General features: G+C 37.8%; 1 protein-coding gene and 1 pseudogene across 3 annotated transcripts in view; one reads left to right on the top strand and one right to left on the bottom strand.

Annotated features, from left to right (window-relative positions):
• The window catches only part of LOC116092274, a 2,066-nt pseudogene extending 851 nt beyond the window's left edge, over window positions 1-1,215 (top strand). The window contains exon 2 of the transcript XR_004119191.1: window positions 1,211-1,215. The product of XR_004119191.1 is annotated as a 60S ribosomal protein L5 pseudogene (transcript). The remainder of the gene's footprint in view (window positions 1-1,210) is intronic.
• The window catches only part of Plxdc2 (plexin domain containing 2), a 390,910-nt gene that overhangs the window by 117,738 nt on the left and 253,122 nt on the right, over window positions 1-20,050 (bottom strand). The window lies entirely within an intron of this gene.

Here is a 20,050-nt window from a genome sequence, read left to right as displayed (position 1 = left end):
AAAAAAAAAAAAAAAAAAAAAAGAAGGCTTGGAAAATATTCAAGTTACATGCATCCTTAGTTCTCTCCAGCAGCCACAGAGAATGAGTAGAACTCTCTCTTCCTTGTTATTTTTATTATTTAAGGGCAACCAAGCAAAGTCTATTGGACTAAAGCAACAGCTCCCCATAGCTAGAAGGTGCCTCCGAAGATGCTTGATTTCTTTCTCTTTTGAAATCTTTAAAACTATCTTGTGAAATCTACTTGAAAACACCTAGAAATAGCCCTGCAAAGAGGGTACGGTACTGAGAGTATTGATCTTTCTTGGTATATCAGTAAAACTTGTACTTACTGACTATGCCTTGGCCTTTATGTTTAGATGAGGTAATTAAAAAGAAAATACTTTTCATATCAGAAGAATTATATCCTTCAGAGTCATTCCTAGAATTATAACCAGTCTCTGGCTTACAAAAATATTGCTGTATATCATGTAGACTGAGAGCAGAAAAAAAATTGTCTTCCCCATGGAAAAAGCACACCAACTGGCTATCTAATATCAAATGTTTGGCTCTAAAAACATTCATACAAGTAACATTTTATAGACAGAGCAGCATATATTTAAGTATTTCAGAAAACTTACGTGTATACATATATGTTTGTAACAACAATTAATGAGGCCATGGGTTTTAGTAAGAGCAAGGCGTATATGGGGGCATTTGAAGGGAGGAAAAGGGAGGGGATGATTTAACTATATAATAATCTCAAAAAAGCAAAAAATATTGTTTCCTTTTTTATTTGATATTTTATTTATATAATCATATAATATCTCCTTTCCTAGTTTCCCCTCAAAAAAAAAAAAAACCCTGGTCCCTCCCCCTTCCCCCTGCTCACCACCCCACCCTCTCCCACTTCCTGGCCCTGGCATTCCCCTACACTGGGGCACAAACCTTCACAGGGCCAAGGGCTCCTCCCCCTGCTCACCAACCCACCCTCTCCCACTTCCTAGACCTGGCATTCCCCTACACTGGGGCATAGACCTTCACAGGACCAAGGGCGGCTCCTAGCTTTGCAATTTTATTTTTCATTGGGAATTTCCTTTTGCCTTGATTGTTCAGCCATTACTTGGAAAAGTTGCGATCCAATTCCTAAATGTTATCTGAATTCATTCAAGTCAGATCATGTATTACCCCTCTAAACAGAAATGACATTCCTCTTTTCATTGTGCTTCTCAGGGTAAGAGGGTTACTCATCTAGACAAGATAGGAGCTAAAAGGAAGGCCTGCTCTGGTTTCTTGTGACAGCCATCTGCACTGAAGCATTGGCTCCAAATCAAATATAAGATCTTTACTTTTTAAATTCTAAACTATCTGAAGCATCGTGTTTCTTCAGATATGAGTTTCTATTACTGCAACAATCACAATTTCAGTTGTATCATATATATTATAAAAATATATCTGTGTATAGACACAAATACACACCATGTTTTATACATGGAGAGCCCTTTGGCCCTGTGAAGGTTTGTGCCCCAGTGTAGGGGAATGCCAGGGCCAGGAAGTGGGAGAGGGCAGGGTGGTGAGCAGGGGGAGCGGGGAGGGACCAGGGTTTTTTTTCCAAATATATATATATATATATATATATATATATATATATATATATATATAGAGAGAGAGAGAGAGAGAGAGATAGACAGAGACAGAGACAGAGACAGAGTGAGAAACAAGCATATAAGCTTATAGTATATATAAGAGGAGAAAATTTTGAATGGATATTTAGTGAGTATATATATTTGTATATACAGATAAAATATCTGATGTATATATACATATACACATACAAATACATATGCACATACAAATGAATTTCTTTCAATAAGGAGGCAGCATGCAGTACCAAGGCTAATATTTGAATTGTTATTTATTCTATAAAACTGGAATGAAATTAACCCCTTTTAACCAAAACAGTCATTAGTATAAAAATACAGTAATTCCAATTCCAAGGGAGCATGTGCACTATTCTCTGATTTGCTTTCAAAAGTCCAGCTCCAGAGAGGCTCTATCTGCAGCTACATGGATCCTTTTTATGTTGCTCTGATCTTTAGCATCCGAAGGTCAAGCTCAGACCTCTGTGATATTTGCAATCATTCTGAGCCAAGTGCCCTTTACAATTTCAAAGTTATGACCCTGTCTACATTTCCTCAGATATCTTAATAGCCTGATTCTAAGAGGTGATGGCGTAAGATCTCTGTATTCTGCCCTTCATCCAAGGCATGCTGGCATTATCTTTAGCCTTCTGTTGCTTGCACATTATCTGACAGTTGTGTTTATGTAGCTAGGGACAGGCCCAAAGCATTACTTTCAGTCTTTCCTAAATTCTTCCTTTTATTCAGTAGAGGGAGTTACCAAAAACTTAATAAAGACTTCCATGGCATTGTTTTGGTTTCCCACTGGAAGGCAGGGTACCTATCACCTTGCTAACCCCACTCCCTCTATGACTGCCTGGGTATGTACGAAGTATTGTCATGAGGTTACATTGTCACAGTGTTTGGGTTCCAGTCCTAAGAATCAACTAATATAATTTTGTATTCAGGTACAACTAAACAACTGTGTTTTCCAAATGCCAACATCAATGGTCTATTGGGTGAGAAACCGCACGCTGTTGTCTATTTCATAGTGCTACCAACTTCCATATCAAACTTCCATTCTCTTTAAAGCAAGACAGGTCAGTCATCACCTCCTGCTTCAACTCACCCAACATGCTCTGTACCTTCACTAATGTACTGTTGCTGTGTTCCCAGCATATTTTGAGGCTAGCCCATGCCCTGATTCAAAGTTTTCTCTTAAGTATTTTTACTATTGATACCTATTCTTAAATTAACCCTCCTGGAAATCTATTTATCTTCAGGTAGTATTATTAATGGGCCTTATAAATAGGCATGATATTTGTGTCAGGAATGTTTACATAGGGAAGGACTTTGTCTTAGAACAAAATAGGCACAAACTCTGGCTAGTTTCCATAATTGCATGGCCATGACTACATTGTTTAATTGCTCTGATATTTGTTTTCTCCAGTTCAAAATGGAAAACAACCTTTAGATAGCCTTTTAATATGATTATTTAAGATTTATCTGGTATCAATAAATAAATCTAACAAAAACCCTATTTCTGGAGTAACCAAATTTCCATAGTTCCTTTCTACTTTGCTTTCTCCTTACTTTATAAATTATCTCTAATTTTTCTTAAAATTTCTCAGGACCTTGAGTATGAGCTGACCATGACCCTGTTTTTCTAAGAGTTTCCTTGGACTAAAATTGAATTAGAGAAAACCTGAGTTGTAGATATATAAAACTAAGTCATATCGGATAAGCACAGACCATATCTACAATTTTAGGATATCATATTATTGTTTCTATTAAAGGTATGTCATTTATAGTTAAGTCTGACCCTTGAAATGATAACAGAGATTTGATATTATTTTTATGTAATTTTACATGACTATTTTCCTACATGCATGCTTGCATGGTACCAGTAGAGGAAGGAAGAAAGCAATACATTTCTGGAACTGGAGTTACAGATGTTTATGAGGCCCAAGTGGGTACTAGGAAATCATCGTGGATCTTCTGCAAAATTGGTACATGCTCTTAACAACTGAGGCACCTTGGCAGGCCTTGAGAAATAGATATATTATTATTAAACATAATCTTCCCTGACAAGCCCTTGTCATGTGTCCCTCCTCCAAGTCTCCTCTCATGAGGCCAAGAACATTGAGATATAATTGAGCATTGAAATTATAAAATAGCAAGAGCAGGAAATGTTGACACAGGTAAACCTTCATGAAATAGTTTGTGCCAAGATAAAATCTTTGAGAAAGGAAAGGAATGTATACGTTTTTTGTTCCATATGTTGAGCTGTGCACAATTACCTATTATACACAGCATACATGTACAAAGCTACTGAGAGCTTAGGGGTAAGAGTGCTGGCCGTGCACATCGGAAGACCTTGGTTCAACCCCTGGAACCTGCATAAAATGCTAGAGTAACCAAGCATTCCTGTGGTGAGACACAGCCCAGCAGCTCTTAGGTCAGTTAACCTGGAGTCCATTGTGTAAGGGTAGAAAATAAGGAGCAACTACACAAAACTGTTTTCACTTTCACCCCCGTATGCTGCCATGGCATGTGGCCTGCTATGGGAAGCAGGTAAGGACAAAAATCTTAAAGTGTATAGATTTTATAAATCAATATAAAACATATATTGAGTATCTTGAAGTCCAATGCACAATAAAATGAAGGCATGTTAATATTCCCTCTAAAAGCATTTCAGCTGAAGACTGCTTTTTATTTTTATTGTTTTATTGATCTTTTTCTTTTCTTAACCCAGACCTACCAGTACTTGGTTCAAACAACTTTACAGCCCCGCATTTCTTTTAAGTAATAATGAATTATCCATAAAATTTATCTATTCTAGTTATGAGACAGTTAGTAGGGTATTCAAAACATAAAAGGGACCCCCAGTTTTTCTACCACATTTACAGTTCTTTCTTCTTCAATTCTAAAGGAAAAATTGAGCAAGCAAAAATGTAAGTTGACAAAGATATTTATTTCTTGTTTTGACTTTGAGAATGATTTATTATATTTTTTGCATGATAAATATGGATAGCTACCTGTATTCATTAGATATAGGGTCACTAAGTCCAAAGGGATAGAATTTGGTAAATGTTAATATTTATCTCACAAGTTACATCCCATTTTAACTGTTAAGAGAATTCTACTTTGTGTCATCCAGTATGAAAGAACTTTGCTGAATATAGATTAAAAAAAAATACCTTTTGCCTTAGTCATTCACTCTATGGTAAACCAATTTTATTTATTTATGAGTGAATGTAGGCTTTAATAATTTGTAAAAGACTTTAAAAGATATAGTCATAATTTACTGACAGAATTTATACTTCTGATTTATTCTTATAGAGATATAACCTAGTAGGCAGTAACCATTTGTGTATTTTTATCTACTCTTACATATATATATATATATGTATATATATGTGTACATATATATACACACCCACACATATATATATCAAAAAGTTCAATTAAATGATCTTTAAGATACAGTGTTTTGTGAGACTAACCCCCATCACGTATTCTTTCTCATTGCTTCCTTTCTTTCTTTTCAACATTATATACATGTTCATAGTTTAAACAGGATTAACTAATATTTTAAAATAATTAACCCATACGATGATCATTTTCTAAGATGTTTTAATTTTGCTCATATTTACATTTCTAAGCAATTCATATATCTGTCTGGCATGTTTCTGTGCTTCATCCATTTTTACTCTGTTTGATATTCTATTATATATATATGTATATGTATATATATATATATGATATATATATATATATATATCATATATATATATATGGCTATTCATTATTTTATTAGACCCTATGACACTCATGTTGTCTCTGGCTTGAATGCGCTATTGTAGAAACTGATAATCATAATTTTATCATGTTCCCAACTGTCCATGTATAAGACCTTCTAAAGAATAAAGGGTAGAAGCTGTAAATTCAAATCTCTGGGCATACACTTGTATAATCTCACATTCTAATGGTACATTTCTTCCTGAAATTGTTATAGCAACCAGTATGTTTACCATCCTATTTGTCTAAATTTATGTTTCCACAAACATTTTGTATCATTTTTCATATAATTGTAGTCAAACTAATATTTGTGAAGTTAAATCCTTTGGAACATTTATTCACATCTGAGTTTGAACAGTAATAAAATTATTTAACAAAAATTCATTTTCTATTGAACTTCCAGGTTCTCTAAAGTGACTTAAAACTCTTATTTGTTCTAATTAATTTTTAGAGCTTCCTTATTATCTTTTCCCAAAGAATAATAAACCTAGATATACTTCCTTTATTACATACGACTTCTGTTTCATTAAAGGTTCTCATCCTCTGAAGTTACATTGCCATTTCTTTTTCTTTTCTGATCTGACATTCTTCTCAATCTCCTTATAGTTCTATAAAATCTTGGTCAGATTTACATTTTTCTGCCTAACATATGTTTGTAAGTTATAACATTTGAACCAACTTAATGCATTTTTTTTTGTTTGGTAACTGGTAAAGGATCATTTATTTTATTTTACTTTATTTATTTTAATTTTATTTTATTTGTGTAAATGAAGCTCTAGTCTCACTAACCTGTGATAATATCCACTTTCTTATCAAAAATATATAGTCTTGTTTGACTATTGAGCTAATCCTAATAATTTTCCCACTTAGGTCTTTAGCAGGTTGGCCACTGCATAATCTATAATCAGCATCTATACACTACCATTGAAGTTTGTACAGCATCAGAGGACATACAGATCCATTACAACACATGAATCACAGTACACTTTATACAACTAAATATAGTAGTAATCTGTAAGACAGAAGGTATGCCATTGCTTATGGGTAACAATTTCATTTTTTTCTTCACATTCTTTTTGAGGAATTCACATACATTGAAGGGAAATGAACTTTCCAAGACCCTGATCTGTAGGTCTCTCAAGCATTATTCTCTAGAGATGTTATTATTCTCCATTCCTTTCTCAATGCTTTTATTAAAATTAAACCAGAATATATGATTAGCCACTGAAGTGAAGGCATAGGGAATGTCCTTCAAAAAAGTGATTATTTCACCCTCAATTTACTGTCCCTTTGAGCAGAACAGCACTTACTAAGAGTGGATAAGATAGGTATGTGGCAAAGTGAGGCAAGTTACTCGAACTATAGTACAAGACACTGAATGGATGCTAAAGCTGCATCTGTCTATGTTAACAGACACAGCCAGAGAAAAGAGGCCTGCCAAGCAGAACCACAATCTCCCAGGGAAAGGGAATCAATTCCTAGATGTGTATTATTTTTTGACATCTTCTGATTGATATCTACCAGAAAGGATCAGAGGAAGCCTTGTCATTTTCCTCACTTGAAAGAAGCTATTTCTCCAAACAGAGTGGAAAGGCATAGGAACTTCCTTGTAATTGATAATTTAATTTCCAAATGTATTGATTATCTAAAAGAAATGCACGGGCACAGGGCCCATGCCTTCTTTCACAAATACTTCACACTAATCAGAATTTTAAGTATGAGACATTTTCCCCCTAATTTTACTTTCAATATGATAAAACAAAGAATTAGAAACTCTTCGTGCTATGAGGAATTATACCCATGGGCATTCTTCTGTGGCTTCCACTGAGTGTGGGAGAGGATTCAAGCAAATAGAATCTGGCCAGGAAAAGTAATCTCTGTATATACACAGAGACACACAGACAGATACACACACACACACACACACACACACACACACACACACACACACACACAGATAGACACACACACAGAGACACACATACACACACATACACACAGACAGATACACACACACACAGACACAGACAGATACACACACACACAGACAGATATACATATACACCCACAGACACACATGCACACACAAAACACACGAAAATGGTAGAATAAAATTACAAGATTTCAATTTTATCAGATTATAATCATTCAGGAGATGCCCATATTTAAAAGCAAGTTGTGAGGATTTTCATTCGGTCTGGAAAATGAGAACTGTTGAATTTCCAAAAGGACAACAGGAAGGAAAGACAAGGATCTCCCTCATCTGGTCACATTCAGCTTCATTTCCCACCGCTTTCCACATTCCCTGGTCTCTGACAGTTCATTGTTTTTAATAATTGCTGATTTTTAAATATTCACAGGCTTCTCTTCTTGCCTGAAATACACAGATATTTTTTTGTAGCCTGAGCATTCCTATTCACTTTTCCAGCTTCCATTTACACAGTCCCTCTACGCCATAGCCTCCTTTTTGTCTCCTTAAATCAAGATCTGATTATATACTTTGGTGTTTCGACCCTATCTAGCTCATTCTGACCTGCCTTATCATGCCAGATTTAGATTGCTTCTTCTCACATCTATCCCCTGGTATATTACTTTCTCTTATCAATGCTTAATACTCTAGAAGAGGCCATAAAATGCTACCTTCTTGGGGCTGGAGAGATGGGTTAGCAATTAGGAATGATTGCTGATTTTTCAGAGTACATGTGTCCAGCTCCCAAGGACCCAGGGAAGCTGACTCACAACTCTTTATGATTTCAGCACCATGGGATCTAATGCCCTCTTCTGGTCTCAATCACACACACACACACACACACACACACACACACACACACACAAACACATATACACATACACACACACACAAAAGCTCATATACAGACATAAATAAAAATAAAATAAAACCATGAAAATTTTGTGTCTCACTTAGGCTTTTTGACACTTCCACAAGTACCCATTCAATCTGCAAGTTATTATTGAATGTTTGGAATTTAAATTGTCTAACGTGTAAGAGCAGAGAGGAAAACATTTTCTATGTTGTATAGAGGATGGTGTGCTAATAATCTGAACATACTAGACAGAGGCTAACCAGAGGCTAGATAGTAGAAACCTAGAGCAGTATGCCAAATGTTAAAGATTATTTCTCAAAAGTAATAAGAGGACCCAGACACTTTTGGGATAACCTGGGCTGATTTTTTTTTAATTGAAGACCATTCTGGGAATCATCACTTTTAGTATTTATTTCCCCAAAGGAGTACAAAATATACAGAGTAAGGTATTTAGCAGCATTCAGCTATGTCTGTGGATTTACTTCTCACAAGATCTTCTGTGGGAAGTTGTATTTCTCTTAAGTCAATCATAGGTGACTTCTAACTTATGTGCATATGTTGCTGAAACTTAAAAGCAAACAAACAATAATTCACTCAGTAAAGACATGGGAAGGCAAAAAGAAAAAATCATAGTTGAATGAAAAGAGTCCTGAAGTGAAAATTTCTGGTTTCTTTGGAGACTCGGTTGTGTCTCGTGACCTTTTTTTTGGATTGTGTCTTGAGAGAGGATGTTTTGCTGAAGCAGACATGTGAGAAGTCATGTGATGTTTAGAAAGAATGTAAATATAGCTCCAAAAACAGTGAGAGGATGTTCTTGCATTGCTATGACAAGTAGCATTTTGCTGGTCTTCACTGATGATGCTCTTGTATCATCTTGACCTTTGGTGGCTGTGCAACACTTTGCTGGTCTCTGCTGTCTAAGGAGCACTTTGCTGGTATTCACTTAGAGAGAGACAGGCCAAAGAACATCTCATGATATTCTCATGTGACTCTTGTGTGCATATACCCCCCAGAAGATGTGTATAAACACACACACACACACACACACAGAGAGAGAGAGAGAGAGAGAGAAAGAGAGAGAGAGAGAGAGAGAGAGAGAGAGAGAGAGAGAGAGAGAGAGAGAGAATGTGTGTTTATCCAAACTGAGCTAGTACAGAATTTCTAAGAGGGTTTTTATAAGTAGAATTTTCAATTTCCTAAGTGAAAGATTTAAGTTCTTATCTTTATATTATTTAGTCAGTGAAAGATTTTGAACACAATAGTCAATACAATTTTGGTGCTTTCTTAGCTCCAACTGACACAACAAAACATTGTAGAGTAGGTTGACCAACACGAATTTATTGTTCTGAGTATTTGGGATGTAACCTAAGATTAGGAAGTTAACAGCAAGATCTGGAGAGGGTTCTTTTCCTTCCATGTCATGACTGCCATTGGCAAGTAAAGTGCCAAACTCTCTGGTGCGTCTTTCTTCAAAGATATTAGTCCTATCCTGAGTATGCTCCTTTATAAACTCATCTAATCTTAACAACCCCCAAACACAAAACTAGAAATACCATCACATTGGAGTTTATGTCGGAAACATACTGATTTGAGGGAAACTAAGCCATAATAAGTTTGAATCAAAACATTACAATCAAGTGTTAGAAAATGTTTGAAAACTTACATTGAGCCAAGAAACTTTGGATTCTGTTGCTTATGTTCTTGTGCTTGCCTCTTGGCATCTGGTTATCCCTAGTGCTACTTGCACTCACTGTCTCTGACTGGAGCCTGTCCCTCCTGTTATTTTGGTTGTGTCAGAATTAATCAGAGTCTGCTGTCTCTGTGATCCTGAGATCCTGGGTGTAAAAGCTCCTGGGAGTCAAGCTGCCTCTGGGATCCTGAAATCCTTGTATGACCAAGCTCCTGAGATCCTGAGATCCTATGACCCTATGATCCTGGGCATAATAGAGCACCTATGGTCCTGGGCATGTTAGAGCACCTGGGAGTTCAGCTTCCTCTGGGAGTTGTGGGATTGGGTGCAGAGCTAGCACCCAATGTCATATAGCTGGTTCAGAACTCGCCTGAACTTCCCTCACAGAACCTAGCAGTAGCACACAGAGCATGACATACCAGCTACTCAAGCCTGCTCAGCTACAGCTTTGAACCAGCAACATGGCTCCCAGAAGCCAGAAGTTGGAAAGAACCCAGATATCCTTCAGCAAAGGAATGGATACAGAAAATGTGGTACATTTACACAATTTAGTACTACTCAGCTATTAAAAACAATGAATTCATAAAATTTTTAGGAAAATGGGTGGAACTAAAAAATATCACTCTGAGTGAGGTAACCAAATCACAAAAGAACACACATAGTATGTACTCACTGATAAGTGAATATTAGCCCAGAAGCTTGGAATACCTAAGATACATTCCATAAACCACATGAAATTCAGGAAGGAAGACCAAAGTGTGAATACTTTGGCCCATCTTAGAAGGGGAAACAAAATACCCATGGGAGGAGATACAGAGATAAAGTGGATATCAGAAACTGAAGGAAAGGCCATCCAGAGGCTGCCGCCCCCCCCCTCCCGGGATCCATCCCACATACAGTTACCAAGTGCAGCAGACACTATTGTGGATGCCAAGAAGTGCTTACTAACAGGAGCATGATTTAGCTGTGTTCTAAGAGGCTCTGCCAGAGCCTGATATATACAGAAAAGGATACTCACAGACAACAATTGAACTGATCACAGGGTCCCCAATGGAGGAGTTAGAGAAAGGAATGAAGGAGTTTCTTTGCAACCCATAGGATGAAAAACAATATCAACCAACCAGAGATCCCAGGGTCTAAACCACCAACCAAGGAGTACACATGGAGGGACCCATTGCTCCAGCCGTATATGTACCAGAGGATAGCCTTGTTGGTCATCAATGGGAGAAGAGACCCTTGGTCCCTTGAAGGCTCAATGCCCCAGTGTAGTGCAATGTAGGGGAAGGGAGATGGCAGTGGGAGGGTGGGGGCATACCCTCATAGAAGCAGGAGTGGGGATGGGATAGGGAGTTTCTGGAGTGGGGATTGAGAAAGGGGATAACATTTGAAATGTAAATAAATAAAATTTCCAATTAAAACAAAAGAAAGAAAACTTACATTGAGAACTGTGAAGTTTTGGAACCACAAATGCTTCTAACGTTTCTCAGAAAACTTAAATAATTTACTTTTTTTTTTTTGAAAAACATTAATTCACAACAATATTTTCAAGATATTGTTCCAGGAGGCAGGCTTCTATTTTGTAATGTATTTGTCAGTTAAACTTTTCTCCATATTTTAATCCCTCAGGTTTTGAAGATGCAAGTCACTAAATGTGGCCATGGTAACCACAAGTTCCACATGGAAAGTTTTCTACTGTTTCATAGTTTGACATCATTAACTTTCAAGTGGGAATGAGAAGTCCTAGAATCTCATGTGACATTTACACACATACATGTGCACACTCACCCACACCCCCCACACACACATACTTACACCCACCCATACACATTCATTCATTCATTCATTCATTCAATTTAACTAGTTTAAAAATAAGTAAATATTTCTTTCTTACAAAGATGATGATGTGGTTTCTTGAACTGTTTATTGACAAAGCAAACATTTCACTTGACATTTTGTCTTAGCCCTTGAAGTAAATCAAACCAAATGTTAGTTTGTACATATGTGTATTTTACTATGGGAACACCTACCATCTTCAAGGAGTAAATTTTTAGTTCCATAACAATTGAATTTTCAAGTGGAAAAACAAGAAATAAGATATTGGTATACTACAAATTTTAAGGAATCTCAACATTCATGGCTAATGTAGGCAGGATAAGTATTTATTTTTAAATTCTTTCATAAGATTTGTCCTGTGGAGGATCCAACTCAGGCCTCATGAATGACAGACATTCTAATAATAAGCTACATACCAGCTCTAGATGATTAATCTTAAATAAGTGAAGTCATGGATTTGTTTTCTTAAATGACATGAAAAATTTATCACCAGTGTTGAAAGAAATGTGCTTTTGTGAAAGCTGGTTAATATGAAGATTTTAAAGTTCTTCAGAGGGACCTTCTTCTGTATTAAGTTTCAAAATGGAAATCCTTCCAGAGCAGTGGATGTTTCTACCACTGCTATGTCAGCTATTGAGTGCTCTATGTGGCACAAAATGCTTCTCCATAAATCTTGCTGACTTTTCTCATGCAGCAATGCCAGGGAGAAATGGGAGACATTGTTTCAGTTTAAATTGGTACAACTATGATGACGTGGTTATTCTGATGAGGGACTTAGCTTGAACAGAGGAATGGAGCTGGGAGTTGGAGCAAAACTGATAGCCTAGGTGTGAAAGGACAGGTGAACTAATTCGGCAGGAAGAAATGGAAGAAAGAAAAGGAAAGCAAAAGCAAAAGGGTGTAATGTTAATTGATTGGAAAAGACAAACAGAAAATATCTAACTTTGAAGGAACTCAGGAAAAAATGGAAAGAATGGCAAAAGAGGAAGAAAGGTTTAGGCTAGAGCAGATGAGGTTTTGAATCTGCAGATCTCCAGGTCAGTTATTCTCCAGGTAGGAGCTGAGAAAGAGGCTGGGAGTACTGTGTCTGTATGCACAACCAGGAAGGTTGCCAGGAAGCTGAGGGCACCTTTGGAGATTCCCGAGTGGGAACTCAGGAGGAAAAAGCTGCAGACTTCACAGGAAGAAATAATAGTCTGCGAAAGATGAGTCTCAGGGAGGAATACTGAGCTTCAAACTAGAAGAACCTGCTGCACAGGCAGAGCCATGAAGCCACTAAACGAGTAAAATGACACTTCTGATCAGAACATTCACTATCATTGCTTGGGGTGGGGGGTGGGGAACCTCACAGTAATTTATGGTAGAAGTTCTAAGAAGAATGCTTGGCATTCTCTGCCTCCTCCATTGACCAGGGTGAATTAATTTATTTCTATCTGTCCCCAGGTAAGCAAAGGCTGAGGGTCAACTCTCCATGACATTCCTTTGGCATTCTTCAAACTCTCTGCTCAGCCTCTGTTTCTTGCAGAAGCTTCTCCGGAATAACTGTGACTGTCAAAATCTGCACCTGGTCTCTAGTTTAGTATTCTTGTGTGAGAGTTCCCAATCCCTGCCAGGCAGATGTCTTACATTCTTTCCAAACTTCACATCAACTTTCAGCTTCCTTCTGGCACTCAGGATATTATTATGCTCACACATATGATCCTGTCTGTTTTCTTTTTTTCTCTTGCTAGACATATTCATTCCAAGAGGAAAAAAACTCTGACTCTGTCTTGATTGATAAATGATTCAAAGAGAGCTACGCTTTATAATTTCATGTGTGCTTTATAATTTCATCTAGCAATGATCTGTACATAATTGTACTGACTTGGGTGTTGGATACAGTAAGACAAAGGCAGAGAGGTTTATTATGTCCTCTAAATGGGCAAGCACTTAGTTTAGAAACGGTATTGACAAGTTAAGACTCTTTCTTACTCTGAGGATTTAACACCTTAGCAATCACCTTCTAATCTTATTTTTGTTTACTGTCTAAAAATGAGATCATAAAGAACTTCTAAATGTACAGCTATTTAATCTAATCATCACACACACACACAAACACATGCACACACGCACACACATGCACACACGCACACACAAACTCATACACATGCACATACGCACACACATGCACACACGCACATGCACACACATACACACACATGCATGCACACACACGCACACACATGCACACGCATGCACGCATGCACACGCATGCACACACATGCACACACGCACACACATGCACACACGCACACGTATGCACATGGACACTCACAGAGGGATGGTTTCTCAAACAAAATAATCCAGTGTCTTTGGAGCTAAGCTATGTGGACATGAGGGTAGGATGTCACAGATAAGGAAGACTGCTCTAGCCAGTTTTTATGTTTCTAGGGATCCTGGGAAGTGCCATTTAATGTATCAGCCTGTGAGGGAAAGCTGCTTTTCACTCCTGCAACTATGAGGGACAAGAGAGAACAGTGAATACCCTCATTTCCCCACAGTGCGTCATAGAGGCAAACCTCATGCTGAAAGACGACAATTTCGGACAAAGCAGTTCAGATGCTCTGTGACAGGTGCTTATTTCTGCCTTTGTGCCTTTTCGAGTCATTGCCCTCCCACACATTGCTATGAATCCAAACCCTTTCCTTTTAGCAATCGCAACATTAGCTGCTTCCAGAAGATTATTCTGTATTCAGTTTCTGAGGAAACCCAGACATGCAAAACTTTTAACATACATACAGTCTATTCCACAGAGTATGTAAGTATGTATTATATATGCATTTTATATAAATAATATATCATATAATTTAAAGCAATATATTTATAATATATGGGGTGTTATAGCATATAGTGAAATTCTTGAAAGCATTCCAGTTCCAATGTCTGCATTCTCTCTTCCACAGTTCATCCCCAGGCCCAAAGTTCACTCTTTATATTACCACTTAGGACTGGGGTGCAAAGGGGTGAGGAAGGAACAACTTTTTCTAAGTGCCATTTGTTACTGTTTTGAGACAAGGTTTGACTCTGTACCTGTTCCGAGTTGCCCCCTGAATTCACTCTGTATTCTAGGATGCCCTTCAACTCAGTAGTTTTCCTGCTTCAGTCTCCCAACTGCTGGGACTTCAGAGATGTGGGCCCATACCTGGCTCTGCGCAGATATCACAGAAAAATTCCTACACCACAGCAGAGGAAGAGAACCTCCAGAGACAGCAGTGTGAATGAAAGCTTTGAAAAAAATCAATCTTTACTAAGGAGTGTCCCTGAAAAGGCTCTTCCCAAGCCTTCCATGATTTTTATAATAAATACAGAAAGTCCAACATAGTCTATAGTGTCCCAGGGAAGTGTTGAGGGGGTTTCAACTCTGGACACCTCACAGCATGAGGATTGTAGGAGTTAGCTACCTCCCCCTCCTCCACCAAAATGCTGGCTCCCCTACCATCAACTCTTGTAAGAATTTGTTACTCTTGACAATTATCAGGCTTCACTCCTTGTTTGACTTTATAAGGTGTTTACTGCCATCTGGGCTAGAGCCACCTAAGTATGTAGGTAAAGTATCTTCCAACATTCCTGTCCTTGCCACACAAACCTTTCCTCAGAGACCTTAGCTACCACCCCAGGTGCATAAATACCCCTTTCTCCCTAACCCCTAATAAATGAAACCACCTATTGAAAGCTGTTCCTGGCTGTGTTAGTTGCCTGCCCATTTATTGTGAGGACCAAGATCCTTTGGTGTGCAACTGGCCTGGCTACCCTGAGGGGGAAGCAGACACAGGGCGGTAATCTCAACCAACTGTGAGTTCTACCTAAAGGCATTTGATAAGGTCTTACTTTGTCTTTCTATCCCTGCTAAAGAAAAAAGAAAGAGAAAAAGAAAGTAATAACAACAACAACAACAACAACAAAATAAAACAACAGCAAAGGATGCTGGTTATGGCAATGGCACCATACACCTGGAGACCTCTTGTTTTTTCCCTACTCAACTTATGAATCAGGGTCTGTATGTCTAGATGCTAAGATAGTGTGCAATTTGACTTTTTGAAAAATAATTGTAATTTATGAAAAATAAAACTTGGGGATCTCCTAGTCACTGTGGAAGTGAATGCTGTCAACAGAGCATTTGGTCATTTGCCTTTCTAGTATTTATGAATCTATGAATGCAGGAGCCATATTTTCCTCATCCCTAGTCCCATGTTAATATTTAGCAAATATAAACAGGGGATATAAAATGTTCATGGAATTAATGACTATAGAAAACACTATTTTTTTTTTTTTATTAACTAGGGTCACATTGTATATCAAAGGTTCCTCTAGAAGATGCTACATTAGACCAGACTGGCCTCTGCAGTATAACAGCCATGTATCACCATACCTGCATTCCAACACTGCTCTTTTAAATAATAGAAATGCTGCAGAAGTGACCATCTGATGCTTTATGTAAATTTAATCTCTTAATCTGAAATGACTGCAATGTGCTAGCAGACCACAGCCCTGTAGAGCAGGATCTGCATCAGGTCTCATGATTGGCATGATTTCACAGAGCATCAGGTCCTTCCTGTCAGCAGCCAGAGCTCAGTCATGGAGAAAGCGAAGCCATCTGAACAGATAAAGCGATAAGTATCCGGAGACAGTGGTTTAACTTTACCAGTGACCGCAAATTACCCTGTGATGCTCCTGGTCCTCTAATGGAAAGAGGAGGTGAGGGCTGGTGAGAAACTGCAGCCTTGGCTTTGTCCTGAATAATCACATTCATAAATGATCAACAGATGGGCTTTTCCTTGTCACTCAGCAGCTCTGCCATGTGGTTAGTGAATACAAGAATTGCATAATGCATTCTTAAGCTAAATAGGAACAAATGCCTGATTACTAATGAATATGTGATTGCTTCAAGCCAATAACACAGTAATCATGTTTATCCAATAGACATTTGACATTGACAACATATTTATAACTAATTTAGAATTCACTTTTTAATAGAAAATGTGTAAAAGTTCATTTTGCCTTGCGGTTATGACTTCAGGACATTCAAAAATAAGGCACAAATATGTATTTGCACATGTGACATTAATGGAACAGAATGTAGTAGAACAATAATAATGAAACTAAGACTATGTCACTAAATCTCACTGTAAGGATGGTGGGGACCACAGACATAGGTGATGGTAGCCTCATTCTCTGATATCGTTCAATTAGGGTGTTAGTAGGAACACCATCAATGAGAAGGTGAGAAAGACTGTAGAAACGTGGAGACCTGGCTATTGAGAGCAGTTCATATTCTCCTTCTCGTTTCTTCATCTTCCCTTCTTCAACTCTTTTTTATACCTCTACAACACATTTTTGGTTATTTTCCCAGCCTCAGAGTCTTCTTGTGCTTGCTGGAGAGCAAGAAACCACATCACCAGTTCATGGTAAAGATGCCCTGATGTCCCAGATTCGATGAGTATCACCTAGCAGGCACTTGCATGGAGAACCCCCACTGCTCCCACAATAATGACTGCTGCCATAGACCACATACCCACGCTCACCTGGAGATCATGATTATGTGCTTGCTGATCACAAAGGTTGTGGTGTATCCCACAATACAATACTGCTTTGCATCCCTCCTCCACTATTCCTCATGACATCTCAGGGACATTCCACTTTGTTCAGATAATAATGAGCAGTGATTAGTCATTTTAGAAATTACAGTAAGGATAAGAAATAAACATGTTTTGTCTTAAAAACTAATTCCTGCTCCTAGAATGTGAGATTGGACCTGGGGCTAGGGGCCTGCTGTGGTTATGGTCTTTCTTTCACTCTTGTGGTCTGATCTTTTGACAAAAAAGAGTAAGTCCTGTTTAATCCACCATCAAATATTGCTAGAACACTTTCAAGGAATTGTTAGAGAAGGGGAGAGTGACAGAGAGAAGAGCATGCAACTGGTAAACATAAGCCGCTAACATCCTCCTCATCCAGCCTCTTCAATTTATCTTCTCCTAGTGCAGAGTCCATGTTATCAACAAAAACTGGAAAGAATGTGGAAAGGAATGGTGAGATTCATAAAAGAATGTATATGTTTCATAGCACAAAGTCTTAAGGAATGGAGCAAAAATGCCATAGAAAAATGATGTAAGAGAAAACTCATTTGCCAGTGAAGACTGACATGCAAGGCATTTGTGCAAACTGACATATTAAACCTACAAATAACCACCAATGACCTATTTGTTATTAGGAAGGAGTTGGTCATTTCATTACAAACACAGTGTAGAAATACAAGTCAGTTAAAATAACCTAAAATATAGAGATGGCAGAATGCAAGTTGGCCCAGAAAAAAAAATCTGATAGAAAATAAAGAACAGCAAGACATTAGAGATAGAACTTTTATTTTTATTTTAATAGCTTTTTGGCATAAAGGCATATACCAATACAAAGACTTTCAAACAAATCATTATTTAAAAATATAAAAAAAATCTCATTTGATCTTACTGCCTAGAGATAACTTACCACTGTTAACATTTTCAATTTCCTTACATTCTCTCTCCCTCAGAAACCTCTTTGCATTTCTTCAGATAATCCATTTTCTCAATATAAAAGTGACTATGTCATATTTTTTCTTCTTTCTTCAAATCTCCCATCTGCCACAGACTTCCTTCCTCTCAGTTGATGATTTAACGTTCACTTTCACATGCAGCATAGAGACTATTAAGAGCTTGCCCAGTAAATGCTTCTGAAGCACTCTGATCTCTCAATTTTATCTTTTGAAAGATGTGTTCCCAGTTTCTTCAAAGACACATACACAAATACACCCACACCCATAAGACTGCTTTCACTTCATATCACACAAAACAAAACAAAAATTCCTTTACTATAACATGTTTTCTAGCTGTGATTCTCATTCTTTGTAGCCCTGCATGAAATTATTTTAAAGGTTTCCTAAAAGTGCTAACCCAGTCTTCACATTGCATCTCCTCTCTAACCCCTTCTCAGACACCTATAGCCATGGATACTTCAAAGCTCTTCATACCCATTGAATACTGACATCCTCATTGTTTCTTTGATGCTCAGCAGGGATCCAGCAAGTTTTCTGTGTGCATTTTCATTACTATAAGGTATTTAGGATTACATAACTTTATTGCTATAAAGACAGATATAATCTAAGCTAGATTTCTATGCATCCATTGTTATTTGAATAGTTTTTTTTTTTCCCAAAGGCAGGTGACGCAGCTCATCAGGGCATGGCTCCTTATTTGAATAGTATTTAAACTAGATAAAAAATGTCAAGGGTTCCTAAAAGTATCATAGGCACAAAGTTCTGTGCTCTGAACCCAAATGGATAAGCCTTCCCTGGCTGAATTCCAGGTCTTCTTACTGAATGGAAAGGAGTAAAGCCATTGACCAAAAGTCGGTATGGTTGAGGAGCCAGTTTTATTAAGATATGGAGAAAAGTATAGCTAGAATCATCTGGAAAGTTCTAGACTGAACTGGGCCATGAAAGGAGGGATTGAGGGAGAGCAAGAGAGGAGGAGAAGAAAGAGGAGAAGGGTGCCAAGAGGACCAAGAAAAGACAAGGGAACCAAGAACAAATCAAAATGGCACTGAGCCACAATATCTGAGGAGTCATTTAGGAATCACTTAGAAATCAGAAGCTACAGGAAGAATGCTAATCCCAGTCCCTGGGTTAGAGAGGTTTAGGTTCAGGAGAGCTGTGAGGAGCCACTGGTACTAGGAGAGCTGGCTACTGTCTGTATTCATGTTCACTGGCACATCAATTAGCCATTTGTTCCTGGTTTCTTTGAGGAACACATACATCCCAGTCATAGCAGCTATGACTCCACAGACATGACAGCCCTCTTCTTGAGATCTCCTAGCAAGTGTATTGAATGCCACTCTTTATCGCTCCTCTTTCCCACACACCGGGTCCTATTGCTAGCTGATGGTTTTTGTGCTTGACTTGCAGATACTGGACTACCCTGAGTCTTAGTCTAGGTCACTTTTTAGGTTACCTACACCATGCACCAGTTCCTCTAATCTATGTTACTGTTTTTAAGAGTTTAAACTAGTTAAGTTTGTACAAATTGTTTCTCCTACTTCTGCTCTTAACTTTAGGTTCATAAACCTAAACTGCACAAGTGGTATCTCAATGATCTGTGAGACTCTCAAATTTAATGTTTAAAACAGAACCATATCCTGTCCTTCATTCTTGCTCCTCCTTGGAATTTTGCATAAAAATGTCACTCAAGTGCATTCTGTTGTATGGGCCTGAGTCTTTGAAATCACCATGATTGGTGTT

This window comes from Mastomys coucha, unplaced genomic scaffold (assembly GCF_008632895.1).
Source record: "Mastomys coucha isolate ucsf_1 unplaced genomic scaffold, UCSF_Mcou_1 pScaffold15, whole genome shotgun sequence".
NCBI lineage: Eukaryota > Metazoa > Chordata > Mammalia > Rodentia > Muridae > Mastomys > Mastomys coucha.
This window is presented reverse-complemented; position numbering and strand designations above follow the sequence as displayed.